This window comes from Hemiscyllium ocellatum, chromosome 28 (assembly GCF_020745735.1).
Source record: "Hemiscyllium ocellatum isolate sHemOce1 chromosome 28, sHemOce1.pat.X.cur, whole genome shotgun sequence".
In the NCBI taxonomy this organism is placed as follows: domain Eukaryota; kingdom Metazoa; phylum Chordata; class Chondrichthyes; order Orectolobiformes; family Hemiscylliidae; genus Hemiscyllium; species Hemiscyllium ocellatum.
The window spans coordinates 38,370,465-38,391,461 of NC_083428.1; the positions used below are offsets into that span (position 1 = coordinate 38,370,465).

The 20,997-nt window shown below is 45.1% G+C and overlaps 1 protein-coding gene across 1 annotated transcript in view; it reads left to right on the forward strand.

Moving 5' to 3' along the window:
• Positions 1 to 1,513: 1,513 nt before the first annotated feature.
• LOC132828968 (receptor-type tyrosine-protein phosphatase delta-like) overlaps positions 1,514 to 20,997 on the forward strand; it is a 481,828-nt gene continuing 462,344 nt past the window's right edge. The window contains exon 1 of the mRNA XM_060846203.1: positions 1,514 to 1,665. The gene's annotated coding sequence lies outside the window, so the exon portion shown is untranslated. The remainder of the gene's footprint in view (positions 1,666 to 20,997) is intronic.

Genomic DNA, 20,997 nt, shown 5'->3' on the forward strand with positions numbered 1-20,997 from the left:
TCTTGCTCAGTCTGGCCTATATACGCTCCAGATCTATAGCAATGCAGTTCACTTTTAACTACCATCTGAAATAGTCTCATACATTTCTTAGTCCAAGGGCAATTAAGAATGAGCAAAAATGTTGGCCTTAATAGTGACACAAGTGCGCAGTGGCTCAGTGCCTCACAGGACCAGTGACCCAGGTTCACTTCTACCTTTGGATGACTCTCTGTGTGGAGTTTTCACATTCTCCCAGTGTCTGCATGGGTTTCTTCCCCTCGTCCAAAGATGTGCAGGTTTGGTGGTTTGGCCATGCTAAATTGCCTGCAGTGTTCAGGGATGTGTAAGTTAGGTGCATTAGTCAGGAGTAAATGTCAAGTAATAGTGTAGGGGAATGGGTCTAGGTGGGATACTCTTCAGAGGGTTGGTGTTGACTTGTTGGGCCAAATGGCTTGTTTCCACACTGTAGGGATTCTATGATATCCACAGAATGCAGCCTACCTAATTTGGATGTCAATGCTGTGAAGTATCAGCTGATTTATGCACTCTGTGAACTAACTATGGGGTGCAAGTTAAACCCAAACTTGTTAAGTTGGAGGTGAGGGTACTTCCACAGAACCAACCTTTTGACTACATATGTGACTGGGGCCTTCTGCGATTCGCTTTCTGCCGGTATCCACCACACTCCCTGCAAAGTAGACATTTTTAACCATGTATATTATGACACACTTCTGCAGCAGGTGAATTTGAAACCAAGTTAACTGTCTCTGAGGTAGACACTAACATTGCATTACAAGAGCCTTGCTCCCTGTAAAGAATTTTGGAAAAATTGAATTTTGTGAAAGGTGCCATACAAATATAAGTTATGCATTTGAGAGTCATGTTATGAAGGTACTTAACTTCTGCACAGAGATCATATGCACTTAATGCACTGAAAAACAGTACTTTATAGATAACTTTTATCTTAAAGATCTACTGTAATTTTATTTAAAAATGTATACATAGGTATGTACTTAATACACTGAAAAACTTATGAATGAAGTTGTGCCTTAATTTCAGATAAAGACATATACCGAGAGATATGTTCTGAAAACATTGAAAAGCTGTAACTTACAAATAAACTGCATTTTAATTAAAGTTGTACCTTCATTTGGCATAAGTATATATGTTCTTAATGCATTGAAAAGCTATACCTTATACAATAGGATAGATGTTGAACAGTTTTTCCACCCATTTGATTTTCACAAAGAACTGAACATCAACAATAAAGGTAATTCATCCATTCATCTCAAGAAGCTAACTGGTCCTGAAAAGGTGAAGGGTCATTGTTAATTTGTACCAGGACCAATTCCCTCCAGGAGGTCCCTTTAAGAGAGAAAGGGGGTGGGGGAAGACTGACACTTTGAGAAGTCCCTGTCACGTGCGGCGGCGCGCTGACGTCGGGTGGACGCTAGCTGGTGTGACGTCATGACGCCGGGGCTCTGAATGACATCACCCCCTTGGTGCTTGCTCCAGCTGAGAGTGGAGAGAGAGAGAGAGAGAGAGACTGAGACTGAGAGCAAGCAGCAAGCAGCACTAACACTGACACACACATACACACACACACACTGGGATTACACTGCACTGACAAAAAAAAGGGATTATTCACCAGGAAAATGTAAAGGAAAAGCAACAACATTTTATCAGGTAAGTGCCTGATTGTCTTTCTCTCACATTGCAGTGCATTGACTGTGTAGGGACTTGTGAAGGAGGGGATTTAAATTCCTTTGTATTCCTGCTGTGGTGGGGTTTTTTTTTCTGCACTTGATTTCTTGCAATGCTTTTCTATGTGTGTGTGTGTTGCAGCGAGTGGGAGAGGAGACTGCAATGCCCTGATCTGGAAATGTTCCACTTGAATCAGACATTCAACTGAAGCAAGGAGCTTTTGCTGGCTTACTTTTTGTCTTTTTCGAAAAGGGAAAATTTCTTGCAGAGTGAAGAGGATGTGCGGGTTAGCAATTTGTCCTACAGCACTCCGGAGGTGATCCACTCAGGCAGATGTAGAGATTCCGTGTGTGAAGGGGGTGGAATGGAGAGAGAGAGAGAACAGATGAGCAACTGGCAAGGTGTGAGTGAGGGGGTTTAAATGGGCAAAGATGCAGTGGTCTCCGCATCTGAGTAGGTGGGGGTGGAAAGAATGAAGCCAGGAGCGGGCTGTTGGGTTTGGAAGGTGAACTCAGAACTATGAATAGGATCGAGGTACTTCACAGACGGACCGGGAGGCTGTAGAAAGGGAAAGGAACAATACTATTTGTGAGCAGGAGAAAAGTGATGTCGGTGGGGAGAAGAGAATGATCTTTCTAAATATTTCCCTGAAAGATTTTATAGAGCGAATCAAAGGTTTTCCACTGCTATCACCAGATTGACCAACGCTGATAAAATGTTTACGTGTTCTGTGCTGGGTTGATTTTGATTAAATATTTGGAAACTATTGATCTGTTTGTTAACGTTTACTTTGCAATGCCTCATTGCTTTCTCAATGACGCGTAAATATTTTAGATATAAGAATGGACAGGGAGCCTTCGGTCTGCAAGTTATCCTTATGTTCCCACGTTAGCTATTGATGGATTCTGCAGGATGCATATTGCAAATGGATGGAGTTTTTTTTAATTACATAGTGAGGATCGGAGGGCAAGAAATGAGACATGAATGGAGAATGGCAATTTCTCTCTGGGAGAGGGACAGGTCTGAAATTGGCTTTTTTTTTGAAGAGCAAGTCAAACTCAACATTATGCTCGGTGAAAATTGTTTAGTGCAGGACGTGACAGCTGATGCATTAACCAGATTGTTTGCAACTCGCCAAGCTTCATATTTAAGGAAGGGATTGATACAGATCAGGTGTACACATGGATTGCTGGCTCAATGTACATTGCAAGCGATAGCTTCCTTTTACTTTTGGCTGGAGGGGAGTTGTCTTAGAGAGAGGAGATGGGATGTTATTGGATCCGTTCTGTTGCAACTGAGCTTTCTCTTGTGTTTTGTTGTATTTAGTTTGTATCAGGGCAAAAATAGACTTGAAAAACGCTTTCAATGACCTCTTTGCATTGGAGATCAATGTCTTGGCATGCCGTCACTGGGCAAAGATAAGTAAAGGAATAAACATCACTTAAATGGACGTGTTTGTTTTCATCATGTATGCCAGGATTAATATGCCCTAACAAAGGTTTATCAATAATAACTCTCCATTATTTTTTGAATGAAGATTGAAGACTCTTTTCCTCAAAGATGTTTTAATGTTAATGTCTGCAGATTATTAGAAGAATATCATTAAAATTGATTTTTCCTCTTCTCCCCCCCACCCCCCTCAAATTGTAGACCTATGGAAATAAGCGAAGGTTGAGCATTCGTTGTTGTAATGTCCTTCCAGTGACTTCAATATTCTCTTTTGTTTCTCCGCCTACTCTCTCCCCCCTCTTTCCCCCCTCGCCTTATCTGGGTGAGATTAATCAGTTTGAACAGACCACTATTAACCCTTGATGTCCTGACTTTTTTTTTATTTTTATAACTTCTGCTTAACCTTTGTGTTTTTTTTTCTTGAATACTGTAATGTCAGAAATGCAGAGGCCCCCAACGAGGGACCTTTGTTCATCTACTCCTCAACCAACAAACAGAATACAATTCATGCCTGGACTTCACGGCAAAAAAATCTTTTAATGCAAGGAGCTTGTTACAAGCTGTTCCTGCAGATTTAACATTGACTTGTGCTATGTAGGGAGTAAAGAGTATTGCGATGTATTAGTGACAGTCACTAGCCTTGCTAAGCAATAATTTCTGATAACAGCAATTGATCTGGTGGTGTGTCTCACTGTGTTTTTCCTAGGGGGTGAAGTTACTAATTATTTTAATTGATTGTTAGTGGAGTAGATTTTTCATTCCTGCCCTGTGTCTCTTCGTTCAGTGTAGCAGGAGCAACAGCGGGTGGTAAAAGTGTGAAACCCCTGCAATGCCAGGCTGATACTCGTCCATTCTCCCGATGCTGGTGTTGGGCAGATGTTTGGCCGAGCGGGCATTTTCACTTTAGAAGGGGCACTCAAGGTAACTTGGAAAGGTTGGCTCTTTCTCCACGAAGATCAGTGTGATTGGCATCAGCATTCCATGGCCATCAGTGGCGACGTGTGCCCTGTCTGGGCATAGACCCATTTCAGATTGGAGAGGCACAAACCCCCCCATTTTGAGAATGACCTCTGGCCGTACCACTATTCTTCATCATTGTCTACCAGTCTCTGATTCACTAGCTGGTGAGTTCTCCAGTGCCATGTTATGCCTGATGGCAGTGCCCAATTACACAGGGTATCTGTCTTTGCCGTGAGGGGTGTTGCAGAAGACTGACATGCCCTAGAAATGGGCACAGGAATCAATGTCCAGTGCTGCTTTATCAATCCTCTCTGAGTGAGAGACTCAATCAGTCCTCTCAGGTGAATGTAAAACATTCCACTGCACCACTTGGAGAACAACAGGGCTGTTTCCCCCAGTGTGTTGGCCAGTGCTTATTTCAAATAAAACACACTCTCTGGTCTTTATCAATTTGTTGCTCGTGCAAATTCACTGACACTAAACACTGGTGACATTTGAAAAGAATATTTAATTGGCTGTGAAACAAGTCCTGAGATTGGGGAAAGGTGCTACGTAAATGCAAGCATTTCCTCTTTGTCACACACACCGGGTACTGCTGTATAAACCTGTCACAGATACACTGACATCTGAACCGAGCAACAACTGCTGCTGCAGCTTGGGGAAGCCCTCCATGCTGACCATTGCTTCCTACCCGCTGTTGGCTGTTTCTGATGCTGTTTTTACACTTGGATTTTTGTGGAGCTTGGTGCCCAGGGTACAATAGATACAATACAATAGGCCATTCTGCCCTTCAAGCCTGCACCACCATTCAGTATGATCATGGCTGATCATCCTTAATCAGTATCCTGTTCCTGCCTTATCTCCATAACCCTTGATTCCACTATCCTTGAGAGCTCTACCCAACTCGAGGGTGGAGGCTGTGGGCTGCTTGTGGTGCAGGCGCCAATGGTGCCAGGATGTTGGCAGAAAACAAAACAGCTTGTACCAGAGAGGGCTGGCTGCCTGTGGCATCACAATCCACAAAGGAACCAGCATCTCTGCAAGAGAGGGCAGGAAGGAAGAAAAGTAGGAGAGGGAAGCACTTATATCTGGAAGGATTTGGGGAGTGAAGAGAGAGAGAGAGAGACTGTCTTTTGCAGCCCCCTGACTTAGAAACATCTAGAAGCAATTTATTTCTGAGGGTGTCAGAATCTCAGTGAGGGGTGGTGGTCTGGAGGAGGGGTGGGTGAGAGTGAGGTGGTTGTGAGGGTGGAGGGAGGTGCTGGAGAAATTGTAAGACATAGGAGAGTGGAAGTAAGGCCATTCGGCCCATCGAGTCCACTCCGCAAATCGGGAGGGGGTTCCCATTAACTAGGACTGGAAAGACTTGTCACCTACAGGCTTGGGATTTTTTTTAAATAGAACGGCAGATGCAGCAATTTTTTGTTTTGAAGAGAACCGAAATGGCTGGAGAAACTCAGCAGGTGCAGAGAGAGAGAAATAACATTTCGGGTCCAGTGACCCTCGGGAGAGGGGGGGAGTGGGGGGGGGGGGTGAACCCGAAAGGACTGCGGATGCTGGAAATCAGAAACAAAAACGGAAATTGCTGGAAAAGCTCAGCAGGTCTGACGGCATCAGCGGAGAGAAATCCGAGGCGAGTGAACCCTTCTTGAAGCCGGTCCTGTATTGACTACCTCCGCTTTGGCAAAAGCTGCGGCTCATTCTCGGTCAGATCGAGTCCCGGAACCGGCTTTGAGCTTGGGGGAGATCCCAAGGCATTGAGCAGCTTCTGGTGCCATTCGTTAAAGCGCAGGCAAGCTGGTGACAGTGGCTTTTAATGTCATGTAGGTGTCCGGTCGGTGCTGGACAGACTCAGGAGCGGGGAAGCAGTTCCCATCTCCCTGCCAGGCAGTCAATATTAAGTCTTTATTTTAAACTCTGTTGTCACCCAGGCTTATTTAATCCGTACGCTGTTACCAATCAGCTAAAGCACAATTGGCAACTGCTCCAATGCAATTTCAATGCGTTCAAACTGCGAGCTCTCTGGTTATCAGGGAATTCTTTTCCTTTTTGTTCTATCATTCATTCTCACACATAATGCAGGTTTTTTTTCTGGGGGAGGGTGGGGAGCGGAATCCCTGGACTGCACGGCTCTTGTGTTTTCCATTCACCGGCCCGTTTCAGTGCTGACGGCAATTTTATCTGGGCACCGTGCCTTCAACTTTAACACCGCACCCCGCTTGGCAAAAGCTCTGACAAACGCCGGACCGTGTTCGCAGAGTCGGGCTGGACTCTGAAAAGCCGGAGAGGGCGACATGTGAATGCAGAGCATTTAGGAGAGTCCCGTAGAGGGGTAAAACTGAGTGGTCAGGAATATGAGACACAGGGGAGTGCAGAATTGAGAGAGGAAAAAATACATCAAGCCGGCAGATCCAGCTGAAGAAGGTGGCTTCACACTCCCTTACTGCACTAACTTGTTGAATAAACATTGGACCTTCCAAATCACAGATGGCAATTGTTAGATGCTGATTTTTTTTCAAGGGTGCAGTTTCGTTGCCTGCCACCGGGTGTCTTTAGCAGTCTGAGAAAGTGTGAGATGGTAAATTGTATTTAGTGTCACCTAGTGGCAGGGGGTTAGGAACTTTTTTTCTTTATTTTATTTTTTCTTCTTGTGTGTGTGCAGTTGTGAGACACAGTGAGAGACACAAAGTGCACGAACCTTTATTCAATTTCCACCGCCAGGAAGATAGGAAAACACCCGGGTGGCCAGTGACAAGCAGTGCCCTTTGTCTTTTTTTTTAATTGTGTGTCTCCTAGTTGGTTCCGTGTTTGCTTCTGAGTGGGGAGGGTGTGTATTCAAGCCTAACTCCAGTTAATCTAACCTGTAATTCCAATGCGTTCGTGAGAAGTCAGGCATTCACTTTTTTTAAACTGCATTTTTATTGAGATGGATGGTACAGATCATCGTTATGAGAAGACACACAGAGAAAGCCACTCGTGTTTTAGCTGGTGTTTCCCCAGTCATCATGAATGGACCAATTGTTGACTTGTTGTGTTTGGGAACTCATTGTGCACAAACTGGCTTATATACAACGGTTAGTACCCTTCAGAATTAATTCATAAAATGTGCAGCCTTCTGAGAAACGCTAAGAGTGCAAAAGGTGTTTTAGTGCTTTGGAACATCTCTAGAGGTGGCCTGTTAAGGTTTAATCTCTCCTGCTCCCCTTTTCCACCCCCACCTGCAGAAATAAAATGTGGAAAAATTGATGCAACTGCCCACTTCATTGTGAGAATCTATTCACCCCATTCGTTCAACCCCCATCTCAGAGGGCTGGGGAACTTACTCACACAGCCCTATCCCTTAGATTAGAGGTACCTTTGGCAAATGGAAGGACCATCATTGTTGCTACCTGTTGCTTTTTTCTGGTGCTGACGTTAAAAAGAAATTTATGGGGTGTCTTTGCAGTGTCCTTTAAGAAGATTTTGATTGTTTATTTCTGTGAGACACAGTCACAAGTCCAATTAATACTATGGGACCACAAGTTTGAATATATAACGCAGATGTCTCTGTGTCAAATCAGTGAACCTGCAGCATAGTGGGAGCATGTCGGAGCCTTAGAGAGACTGGGCTAATTTGGGAAGGACGGTGGTAATGATGGAGTGTGAGGTGGGGGTGGTAGAAACTGGGCGCTGTTCTCACTCCTGAACACACTCCACTAACTTCAGCCAGGAAGCACATACATGCAGTTGACAAGAAAGTTAAAAATCACACAACACCAGGTTATAGTCCAACAGGTTTAATTGGAAGCACACTAGCTTTCGGACAACACCAGTTGTCATGAAAGATGCCTCAGATGATGAAATAGACAGTTTGGCAATTAGTGTGTACATTTGCAACTGAAAATAAAAAATGATAATTTAGTCACTTAACAGGTGGTGAGTGGAAGTTGGCATTTTTAGGTTGCGACGAGTTGACAATGGGAGCTTTCTTTGAATATTTCTGTCAGAAATATCAATAAAGAACATAGAACAGTACAAGTCCTTTGCCCAGCATGTCTGTGCCAACCACAATGCCATTCTAAATTAATCCCATCTGCCTGCACATGATTCCTATCCCTCTATTCTGTGTTTGTTCATGTCTGTCGAAATGACTCTTAATCTTTGCTGTTGTGTCCACATCCTGGCTGCAGGTTCCAGGCACCTACTACCTGCTTTGTTCAAAAAAAACCTGCTTCACACATCTTTTAAACTTTGCCCTCTTATCTTAAACATTTGCCCCCTTGTAATGACGTTTCCAATCTGGGAAAGAGACTCTGACTGTGCTCCCTATCCATGCCCCTTATAATTTTATATATCATTCCAGGTTGCCCTTCAGCCTCTGACGCTCTAGCAAAACCAATCCAAATTTGCCCAACCTCTCCATACATTCCAATCCAGACAACATCCTGGTAAACCTCTTCTGCACCCACTCCAAAGCCTCCAGATCTATCCTGTAATGCAGTGGCCAGAACTGCACATGACATTCCAAATGTGGCCTGACTCAAGTCTTACACAGCTTCAACATGACTTGCTAACTTTATACACAATGCACTGACCAATGGAGGCAGGCATGCTGTTTGTCTTCTTGACCACTTTATCCACTTGTGTTGCCATTTACATGGAGCATTTGACCTCCCAAAATGCATCACTCCACACTTGTTCAGATTAAATTCCATTTGCCATTTCTCCATCCAACTTTCCAGCTGATCTATACCCCATTCTATCCTTTGATATCCTTCCTCACTATCCACAACTCCACCAATTTTTGTGTCATCTGCCAGCTTACTAATCAGACTGATATTTTATAATACAAACACTTGTGGAACACCACTTATCATAGACCTCCAGAAAGAAAAACAAGAATCTCCTCCACATCTACCCTCTGTATTCTATGACCAGCCAATTTTGTATCCAACTTGTTAATTCACCATGGATCCCGTGTGATTTGATCTTCTGGACAAGCCTACCATGAGGATCTTGTCAAGGGCTTTGATAAAGTCAATGTGGACATCGTCCACTGCCTTGCCATGATCAACCATCTTTGTCATTTCCTTAAAAATAAGTTTTTCCTATCTTTTAAGGAAACATGATTTTTTTTCTCTGGTTTAAACACTAGTTTTACAATCCTCTAAAGCTGATTCTTTCACAAAGCTTATAGTGATGTCTGAAGCTGTAGAAGTCAGGATCTCTGGTCAGATGGCTGCTCAGTGTCTAGTGAACAGGCCAGTGATCTGACTGCTGGATATAGAGGAAATGCTCATTCATTGAGTGGGTGATTGATTGCTCACTGAGGCAGCACAAGGCCACCCACTGCAACAAAGAATCCTATTGTTCCATTGTTCACACTCCTACCCAGAGCTTGATCTGCGTCTCAGCTCCTCACCTTGAAATTAGCAATTCAAAGGCACAAGGGGTTGGTCAAGGCCTGTTGAATTCAACTAACTGTGGCATGGTACCTTTTTTTGTTTAAATTTGAAACTGCTCTTAATTTGTTTAGTTGGCCACTCTCCTACCAAATTTCATGCTCAATATAATATATTTTTGTATATATTTAAATGTCTGTTACTGTTCATACTGTCTTGTCTATTAACCTATTTTACAAATCCACTTTAATCAACATTGTCAACCCTTGTAATTATTTTTATTTAAGTTTAAGACACTAGTTCAAAGTTCTCAGACCCAAATTCCTCACCCTCAAATCAAGTGCGTAATTATATGTTATGATCACTCTTAATTGGAAGGTCTTTTGTTGTGAGGGTATTAATTAAACCAGTCTCATGCCATACTGCTAGGCATAAAATAGTTTATTCCTTGGTTGGTTCCATAGTATATAGTTCTGAGACTTTCCTGAGTACACCATATGAACTCATCCCCCACATTACTCTTGGCAATTTCATTGTCCAATCCACATGAAGATTAAAATTGCATGTGATTTGCTATTTCCTTTGTTATTTCTTATCTTCACCCAAACTGATTTTATGTCTTGATCCTTTGAGCCAAGGTAATTTCTCACTATTGAAGTATTCTTCTCCGTTATTAACAGAACCTACAGCATTATCTTGGTCAAATTAAATATGTTTTGCATAGAACATCAGTACAAATTGCTATTTATTGTTCTTTTCTATCCTTTCTCCAAGTGAGTCTCAGTTTGGAGCGGTTATGATTCTGAGTAAAAGTCTGTGCGTTCATTCTTACGACAATTTACAGGTTGAAAATTTGTACAGCATGCTGCAAATCAGTGGTATCAACTTCCAAATGAGAGCATAAACTGAGCCACTGTCTGCTTTCTTGGGAGAGTGTAAAACATCCCATGGCACTATGCTGAAGGGCAGGAGAGTTGTCTCTGTTTCCTGGTTCATAATTATACCTGAAACAACCAAAGAATATCTGTTCGTTGTCACAGAATTACAGAAAAGCTGCAGCAGAAGGAGCCCATTCAATCCAATGAGTCCATGCTAGCTCCTTTGACAATCAGACAAGTTAGTCCTGCACACTACTCTCTCTTTCGCATGTCCCTGCAATTTTGTTTTCCTCCATAAATCATTTAGTCCAGTTGCCTTTTTGAAGGCCACCACTGAATCTGTATCGCATGCCCTCTCAGACAGTATGTTTCAAATGCTAACCACGCTGTTTGTGTAGAGAGGTTTTCCTCATAACATTGCTCTTTCTTTCGTCAATCATCAAACCTGTACCCTTCAGCTGCTGGTCTTCCAATCGCTGAAAACAGTTTCTCCTTATTTACATGATGTAAACAGTTCATGATTTTAAAATTCCTCTTATCAAATCGCTGTCTGTGGGACCTTGCTCAATGTATTTATTTTCCTGTATAACAGCAAGTCATTGCATTTCAAAAGTACTTAATTATCAGGGGGCATCAAAAGGTTCATCAAAAATGCCACAAGTGGAGGCTTACTTATTCCATTCCAATGTTTAGGGGAAGGGCTGAGAAATGGGCACTGCAAACTGTACCATTTATTTAGCAATGCCATTATTAAATGCCATAGATTCACAAGGATGTAAATTCTCTACACGTTTCACAATTTCTCATAGATCCCGTGACTGATCCAAATAGATTTATGCTTTCACGGGGAGGAATAAGGTGGGATTGAGTACACTTATCTGTTAACGGAATCAAGAACGTAAAGTTATGCAGGTCTGGCAGCACCCGTGGAGAGAAAACAGTTAACATTTCAGGTCAAGTGACACTTCCTCAGTTCTGTCGCTCAACCCGAAATGTTAACTTTGATTTCTCTCCACAGATACTGCCAGACCTGCTGAGCTTTTCCAGCAATTTCTGTTTCTGTCTCAAAATGAAAAACCGAAATCACTGCTGGAAATCAGAGTTATGCCTGTGGCCTTGTATCATTTAAAGGTCAAGGCAGTTAAGCCCACCATTGTTTGGCATGGCATTGAAGGGAATGATGGATTAAAAGACAGTGTCTCCCACCCCATTTCCGGATACAGCACCAATTCTTTTCCACCAATGGGATCCTCCTGAACAATAACGCAGTGTTGCAGCTGAAGTTTTAATCAGTCATTTTAAATAAAGGGAGATGACGAGATGGTAGAATGACGCAGGTGGCTTGAATAAACAAGCACAAGGCGTTCAAGCCGAAAGACACGAGAGAAACACGCTCAGTAATTAAATGGACCAGAGTGAGTCATTCCTTGTACAAAATGACTTCACCAGCAATGCTTTCATACCCCTGGTGAGCAGAGAATCTTTCCATTGCCCAAGTTAGCGTGCCTGCATCTCTGTCACCCCAGGGCTCTCTGGATCGCCAGGGGATCAGCACAGAGGAAAGGAAGCACAACAGAAATGTCAAGATCACCACAGATTCTCTCTGAAATGAAATGAGGGGAAAAAAAGATACAAGTCTCAGCTGTCCTTGGAGGATAGCCCCCTTTGGACAGTGGTGCTACCTCTGCGTGTTCCTGGGCAGAGTATTGCGTGCCAAGCAGAGCTATACAAGTCGTCAGATGTTCCAACACAGGAATTGTCCATTTGCCCTGTCTGCACTGGTGTTTTTCTCCATCATGAACCTGATCCTATTTTCTTTCCTTTCTCCTCGTTATATTTAAAATTCATCATTTTCAACGCATTTATGAGAACAAGGTAGTAGCAGAAAATACTGCGATTTAACCCCCACCCACCCTCAGCTGAAGAAATGTCCACAATTTGAATTTATTAATTTCTCACCTTTTTCCCTTATTTTATTCTTTTGGTGGTTTTTTTTGTGCAAAGGTTTGATCAGGTAGTTGGGAGAGATGATAGCTCTGTATTGGGAGTGAGTTCAGTTAACCTGAATTCTGCCATTTCCTGAGTTTTGTTTTGTATATTTGAGGTATCTTTTGGCCTTAAGTAATAAAATATTAGACAGAGCTTTATCTTATTTTGTCAGGAAATTACTCTCTAACAGCGAGATGGCCAAGTTGGGAAACGTTTCATCTCATGAAATGGCTATTGCATTGGAGGAGACTATTTGGTCCATTGACCTGTGCCAATGACCATGCAGCTAATCCAACTATTTCCTATAGCCTGTCAAACTTTCTCAAAGCATTCTCCAGCAAATCAATTTGGCAGGGAAACAATCAGTGCTCTGTTGTTTGCCTGTGGTCCTTCTAACATTGCTGGCAATGCAGGAAGGTTTCTGAAGATGCAAGTACCCAATTGCACAGAATTTGACTGTGGACTTTTGTCAATACTGTCGCTAGTTTTGACTTGCTTTTTTGCAAGGTTCAACGAGCAGGATGGAGCCTTTTAAATAGTCTAAGGGAAATTATTTCAAAAATTGTAGACCTTCAGCACTCAATTGAACTCAGTGTTCCATTATTTCAATTTTCTCTATTACTGTTTATGTGCTTTTTTGTGGTGTATACAAATGTCAGCATTCACCCGTCTATCTAAACCTTGCTTTCTTGCTCCTCTGCATTATCTTTCACTCTGCTTGTCACACTGTCTGCATGCCTTTTCTTGTATCTATTTCTCTATGTGCCTTTCTCTCCCTCTCTGTCTCACTTTCTTTCCCTCTCTCTCACTTTGTGTCTTTCTCTTCTCTTTCCTGTCTGCCTCTTACACATGCTCACACTCACACATAGACATACACACACTCACATGTAGACATACACACACACACATAGACATACACATATATACAGACACACACACACCCTCACACAGACAAACACCCTCACACAGATATGCACACGCCACAGACACACACACACATGCTCACACACATACTCATGCAGACATACATACACTCACATAGACATACATACTCACACACACACACACACACACTCTCACAACAGCCACTCACACAGACACACATATACACACTCGCACAGACGCATGCACACACACACTCGCACATACATGCAGACATACACACTCACAGACACACACTCACAGACACAGACGCACACACACACTCATAGACAGGCATTCACACAGACACACACATACTCTCACAGTCGCACAGATGCACACACACACTTGCACAGACACACACACACACACAAACACTGTTTTTCTTCATTTTACATGATTGTTTTGTGGAAACAGCCTATTTCTTTCCTCACTTAATCTAATCCTTAGACACCAATTAAAGTCAGAAAAGCTGTGTTGATTGGTGACCCCTGAACTCCCAGCATCCCAGCATACAGTCACACAGCAACACAAGACTATTCCCAGCACTGCAGAGTGTATTGGGTGCGAATAGGATTGAGCTAAAATTACAGAGGGAGCTAACCATCAATGACCAACCTCATTAAGTCTTCCCATCTGCCGAATCCAGGGATTCCTTTCTCTGGAAAGCTCCAGAATCTATAATATTCCTATGTCAGTCGAATGTCTTAATCGAGTAGTAAACTTGTCTTAATGGATGGTGCAGCTGACAGTCAGTGTCCATTCTGTAATTAATGCACTCTCGGAGCCATGGGCACTTGCATTTCTTACATGTTTGACTATGTGAGTATTGTGGTCTAAAGGCTTGCATTTCTATATCGTTTTTTTTTATTTTGCCACCTCAGGATGCTCCAAAACACTACATAACCAGTGGCAATTCTTTTTTTGTGTGTGTGAGGTAACCTGGGAAACAATTAAGGTGGTTTATACACAGCAGTGTCACAAAAGCAACACAGCAGTAATGATCAGACAATGCAAGCAGTTTTCATCAAGTATTGGACTCATTCAGTGTTGGGGCAGAGCTAAATGGGATCTTTAGTTGAAATGCTGTATTTAACGGAAGACACCATCTTGGTAGAAGTGTTAAAAACAGCAGTCATCTGTAGACTTGTTAATGAGATCTTAAGGAATATGATCAAAGCTTTCTCATTCAGTAAGATCACAGCTGATCTGATTGTGACTTTAACCTCATCTTCTTGCCTGTTCACCATAACCCTTGGCTCCCTTGTTGGTCAAAACTCTAACTAACTCAGCCTTGAATACATTCAATAATCTCGCCTTCCAAAAAAATTAATGGAGAGAAAAAAAATTCCTCTTCATCTTTGCCTTCTTTTCTAAACTGCGCCACTTAGTTTTAAATTCCCCAGAGAGGGGAAGTATCAGCTCAGCATATATCCTGTCAAGCTATCTCAGCATCTGCTGTCTCACAGCACCAGGGTCCCAGGTTCGATTCCAGCCTCGGGCAACTGTCTGTGTGGAGTTTGCACAGTCTCCCAATGTCTGCGTGGGTTCCCTCTGGATGTTCCGGTTTCCTCCCACAGTCCAAAGATAAGCAGCTCAGGTGAATTGGTCATGGTAAATTGCCCATCATGTTAGCTGCATTAGTCAGAGGGAAATGTGTTTGGGTGGGTTACTCTTCGGAGGGTCGGTGTGGACTGTTTGGGCCGAAGGGCCTGTTTCCACACTGCAGGAAATCTAATCTAATCTTACGTTTCAAGAAGGTCACCTCTCATTCTTTGAAACTCCAATGAGTTTAGGTTCTGGATTAGAGTGCTGCTGGAAAAGCACAGCAGTTCAGACAGCAGCTGAGGAGCAGGACCTGTTCCTTGGATGCTGTCTGAGCTGCTGTGCTTTTCCAGCACCACTCTAATCCAGAATCTGGTTTCCAGCATCTGCAGTCATTGTTTTTACCTATCCCATGAGTTTAACCCCAGTCTGCTTGGGCTTTCCTCACTAAACAGCTGACTGCCAATTAAAATCCTCACCAATACTCATTCAATGAGCTTCACAGCATTTGAGTTCCTCAACTAATGCCATCTCCTGATAGTGCCCAGCTGTAAGGAAATTAGCTTGGTATTGGTGTTGATTTCAAGCGCTGCTGAAAGGGGCCCTCACTGTTTCATGGCCCTTGCTATTAGAGCTGTGGGCAAGGGGGGGGGCCTTCAAAACAGAATCGTAGACGCCCCACAGAGTGGAAGCAGGCCATTGAGTCCATACTGACCCTCCAAAGATCATCTCACCCCAAACCTTGTAACTCTGCTTTCCCCATGGCCATCCACCTAACCTGCCCATCTTTAGACTGTGGGAGGAAAGCAGGACCCCTGCGGAGATCATGCAAACGCCATCCAGACATCTGAGGGTGGAATCGAACCTGGGTGCCTGATGGTGTGAGACCATAGACATAGGAGCAGAAATTAGGCCATTCAGCCCATTGTGTCTGCTCTGCCATTCAATCATGGCTGATTACTTTCTCAACCGCATTCTTCCCTGACAATCAATAACCCATCTATCTCCAGCTTAAGTATACTCAATGACCTGGCCTCCCACTGCCTTTGTGGCAATGAATTCCATAGATTCACCACTCTCTGGCTGAAGATGTGTCGCCTTATCTCTGTTCAAAGAGGTCTTCCCTTTACTCTAAGAGCAGCAGTGCTGACCCCTGAGCCACCGTGCTGCCTCTGACTCTTCTTTGTGAACCTGATGGACATAAATGGGGATTCTGGATCAGTGGTGCTGGAAGAGCACCGCAGTTCAGGCAGCATCCAAAGTGCAGCGAAATCGACGTTTCGGATTGGCCAAGGGCAGGCAGGGTGTGGCTCAGCTGAAATGCTCTGACAACAGGGGCTGAGCACGGTGAGGCAGGACACACTGCTGGGGGCGATTGTCATTGTGACCTCCGGGGAGGGGAAGGGAGGACTGAAACAGAAACGCAAATAAAATGAAAAAGAGATTAAATTTGGCCAGATTGCCCAGAGCAAGCTTCCTGTCATTGTTGTCACTCATGAGAGATCAGCAGGTTTCCTCCTTTCATTTCTTTGATGTCTGTCTTTATTTTCCTTTGTATCTGTGCAGTAAGATGAGAAGTGAAGATAACTGCAAAACACCGCTGTTTTTTCCACTCCATGCCCCATATCAGTGTTGCCTGTATAAATGAGATAAAATCCTGGACTTGACCCACCCATTACCACCCGGTCTTTATCCAATGATGTTACCATGACAAAACATTGAACTTTGAGCACCTGCCCACTTTTGCTGATGAGCCCACTGCTGTGAAACCTTACAACCTTGAACATACAATAATCTCGACATCTCTGCTTCCCTCTATCCACCCACTGGATACACAGCATGGCCTGGAAAGAAACCAGCAGTAGCATGAGCAAAGACAAAATCAAATATGTTGGAATTATTTCCATAAGAATAGAGGACAGGATGAACATGCTAAAGTGGGGATCTTGTCCAGGTTTCCTCAGAGGTACTGACTGAACCTTCAGCACCACTAAGATAAAGGCCAGCATGCGTATGGGAACACCAACACCTCCAGAGCCCATACCATGTCTTTTCAGTTGATTCTTTCACATAATATGGGCATTGCTGGCAAGACCATCTCTCGCCAACATTGAACTGAATGGCTTGCGAGAGCTATTTCAGAGGACGGTTAGGGGTCAGCCAGGGTGCTGTGGTCTGGAGTCACAGAACGCAGGCCAGGTAAGGACTACAGGTTTCCTTCCCTAAAGGGTGTCAATGATCCATCTGAGTTTTTACAGCAACCACAAGTGTTGCAGACTAGCTTTATATTCCAAATTTATGCAGTGATTTTAAATTCCACCAGCTGGACCTTGTGAGATTTGATCGAGTGAACCCCAAACATTAGTCTGGGCCTCTGGTTTACTAGTCACATGGCATTATCATCACAATCATCTCTTGACTTGAACTGATTGTCTGGTTTAATTTCGAGAACCCCTTCCAAAAAACGTTCTGAGTGTACCTTCGCCCCATGGGGCAGCAATGGTCCAAGGAGCTTCACTGCAATTCTCCTGAAGGTAATTAGGGATAGGCAGTAATTGCCACTTTCTCTACCATGCCCATACCCAAGCAAAAAATGAGCTCTCTGGCGATCCCAGCTCAAGGTATACGTGAATGCGGCAAGTACCTCGGCCCATGAACAGGACAGGCACCTGGGGCGTGCACTCACACACCACACCTGGGGCGTGCACTCACACACCACACCTGGGGCAGACACCTGGGGCGTGCACTCACACACCACATCTGGGGCGTGCCTCACACACCGCACCTGGGGCACACACCTGGGGCGTGCACTCACACACCACACCTGGGGCACACAGCTGGGGCGTGCACTCACACACCACACCTGGGACTTGCACTCACACACCACACCTGGGGCAGACACTTGGGGCGTGCACTCACACACCACATCTGGGGCGTGCCTCACACACCGCACCTGGGGCACTAACCTGGGGCGTGCACTCACACGCACCTGGGACGTGCCTCACACACCACACCTGGGGTGCGCACTCAGACACCGCACCTGGGGCGTGCATTCACACACCACACCAGACCTGGGGTGCGCACTCACACACCGCACCTGGGGCGTGCACTCACACACCACACCAGACCTGGGGCGTGCACTCACACACCGCACCTGGGGCGTGCACTCACACACCGCACCTGGGGCGTGCACTCACACACCGCACCTGGGGCGTGCACTCACACACCGCACCTGGGGCGTGCACTCACACACCGCACCTGGGGCGTGCACTCACACACCGCACCTGGGGCGCGCACTCACACACCACACCTGGGGCGTGCAATCACACACCGAGTGCACACCACACTTGGGGCGTGCACTCACACACCACACTTGGGGCGTGCACTCACACACCGCACTTGGGGCGTGCACTCACACACTGCACCTGGGGCGCGCACTCACACACTGCACCTGGGGCGCGCACTCACACACCGCACCTGGGGCATGCACTCATACACCGCACATGGGACGCACACCTGTGACGTGCACTCACACACCACACTGGAATGCGCACTCACACACTGCACCTGGTGCATGCACTCACACACCGCACCTGGGGCGCACACCTGAGGCGTGCACTCATACACCGCACCTGGGGCAGACACCTGGGGTGCACACTCACACACCACACCAGGGGTGTGCATTCATACACCACACCTGGGGTGTGCACTCACACACTGCACCTGGGGCGCGCACTCACACACCGCACCTGGGGTGCGCACTCACACACCACACCTGGGGTGCGCACTCACACACCACCACTGGGCGCACATCTGGGGCGTGCACTCACACACCGTATGGGGCGTGCACTCACACACCGTACCTGGGGCATGCACTCACACACTGCACCTGGGGAGCACACCTGGGGTGCGCGCTCACACACCGCACCTGAGGCGTGCACTTGCACACCGCATCTGGGGCGTGCACCTGGGTCGTGCACTCGCTCACCGCACCCGGGACATGTATTTGCACACCACACCCAGGGCATGCACGCGCACGCTGCACATGGGGGGCGCACGTGCACGTGGAACCTACCAGGATTACAGCTGCTGAGGTGCAGAGTTCCAGGTTTTTGAACCAGTGGTGATGAAGGAACCACAATATAAAATGATGCATGATTTGGTGAGGTCTTGAGGGTATTGCCTGGAAGTGTGCTTGAGGCATAGTCAATTCAGGTCTTCACCAGGAAATCAGGTAATTGTTCCAATAGAAGCAAGCGCAAGGGTATAGAGCTAAATCCTAATGCTCATTGAAGAGCCTGCATAGACAGAATGGGTCGAACGGCCTGCTTCTCATCACAATTCTTAAGCTGACAATTGGCAAGTAACAATCATGCCACACAAATGCCAGGCTATGACCATCACCATGAGGAGACAATCTAACCACTGCCCCTTAACATTCAATGGTGTTACCATCACTGAAACTCTCACTATCAAAATTCTTGGGGTTACCATTGACCGGAAACTCAACTGGTCTTGCCATATAAACATAGTGGCTACAAGAGCAGGTCAGAGGCTGGGAATACTATGGCAAGTAACTTCCCTCCTGAGTCCCTGGAGCCTCTCCACCACCTACAAGGCACAAGCCAGGAATACTCCTCACTTGCCTGAACAACGCTCCAACAACACTCGAGAGGATAGACACTATCCAGGACAAAGTAGTCCATCTGATTGACACCACATCTATTCCCCCTAGCATTGCTCAGTATCAACAGTGTGTACTATCTGTAAGATTCACTGCAGAAATTTACCAAAGACAGCACCTTCCAAATGCACGACCATCTCCATCTAGAAGGACAAGGGCCGCAGATGTATGGAAATACCACCACCTGCAAGTTCCCCTCCAGGCCACTCACCATTCTGACTTGAAAATATAGCACTGTTCTTCAGTGTCACTGGGTCAAAATCCTGGAATTCCCTCCCTTAGGGTACTGTGGGTCTATCTACAGCACATGGACTGCAGCGGTTCAAGAAGGCAGCTCACCATCACCACCATCTTCTCAAGGGCAACCAGGGACAGGCAATAAATGCAGGCCAGTCAGCAGTGCTCATGTCCCATGAGTGAATTAAAACAAAAATTCTGTGATCCTGTGTGTGTACCGAGTGCACTTTTCCTGAGCTCAAAATCATAAGGTAGCTCTGGTAATCTCTTGTAGTAAGGCTTGGCATCACTTATTTTTGCATAATTAGTATCTCTGAGTAATTTTCATTTGCTGCCTCCAGTAATGAGTGCAGTGTAAGCCCGTTTCATTGTGTCAGCTTGGAGCATTGTTCACTCAAATTAGCTGAGAAATCTCAACATGGCGAGAATTACTTCTTTTGTGTGGGTGTATGCCAGAGGATAAAGAACAAGAGAAATTGTTTGTTTAAGGTGTGTTGGATCAGTGCTGTAGTTACTCCCCTGTTCCACAGAGTTGGCCAAATGTCACCCACAGTTGTTATATAAGGCAAGAATAAGCAGAATCACCAGAGACGGTAGGTATGGATTGGCACTTGTTCAGCCCCTCAATCTGTATAAAGCTGAGACAACATGTTTGTGCTGAGACCTGCTTGTAGCGCAATAACTCTGATTAAACTCTGATTAAAATAACTAAACTGTGCCTGCGATTGCCTAATAATCTCTCTCATCCTGTCTCATTCCCCTGTGTCTGTCTCTCTTGCTCTCACTCTCACTCCCTCCCCCACACACACGTGCTTTCTCTCTTCCTTTTCCACTTTGTCTGCTTTCACTTGGTCAGTGATACTGTTACTGTTTCTCAATGCCTTTCACTCTCTCAATGGTGTGTGTGTGTGTGTGTGTGTGTGTGTGTGTGTGTGTTTCTCTCTCTCTCTCTGGCTCTCTTTGTCTCCCCCACCCACACCTCCCTCCCAACCTCACTCTCTTTCTCAACTAGAGCCATAGTAAAGGCATTCAGGCAGTGTTCATGGTAGCCTGGTGCTGCAGTGTAAAAGGTTAACTGTACAGGAATAGCTGCTGAGCATGGGCAGGAGAGCTACAACACAGTGAAGTCTGATTGTACTGACTATAGCTGAGGCTGGAGGGTACAGTGATGGTCTCTGTTACCATCTTTTGTACAGAGTTAAGTTCAATGCAGCCTGTGAATGTTTACTGACCAGCACCACCAACAAGTAGATTAGATTACTTACAGTGT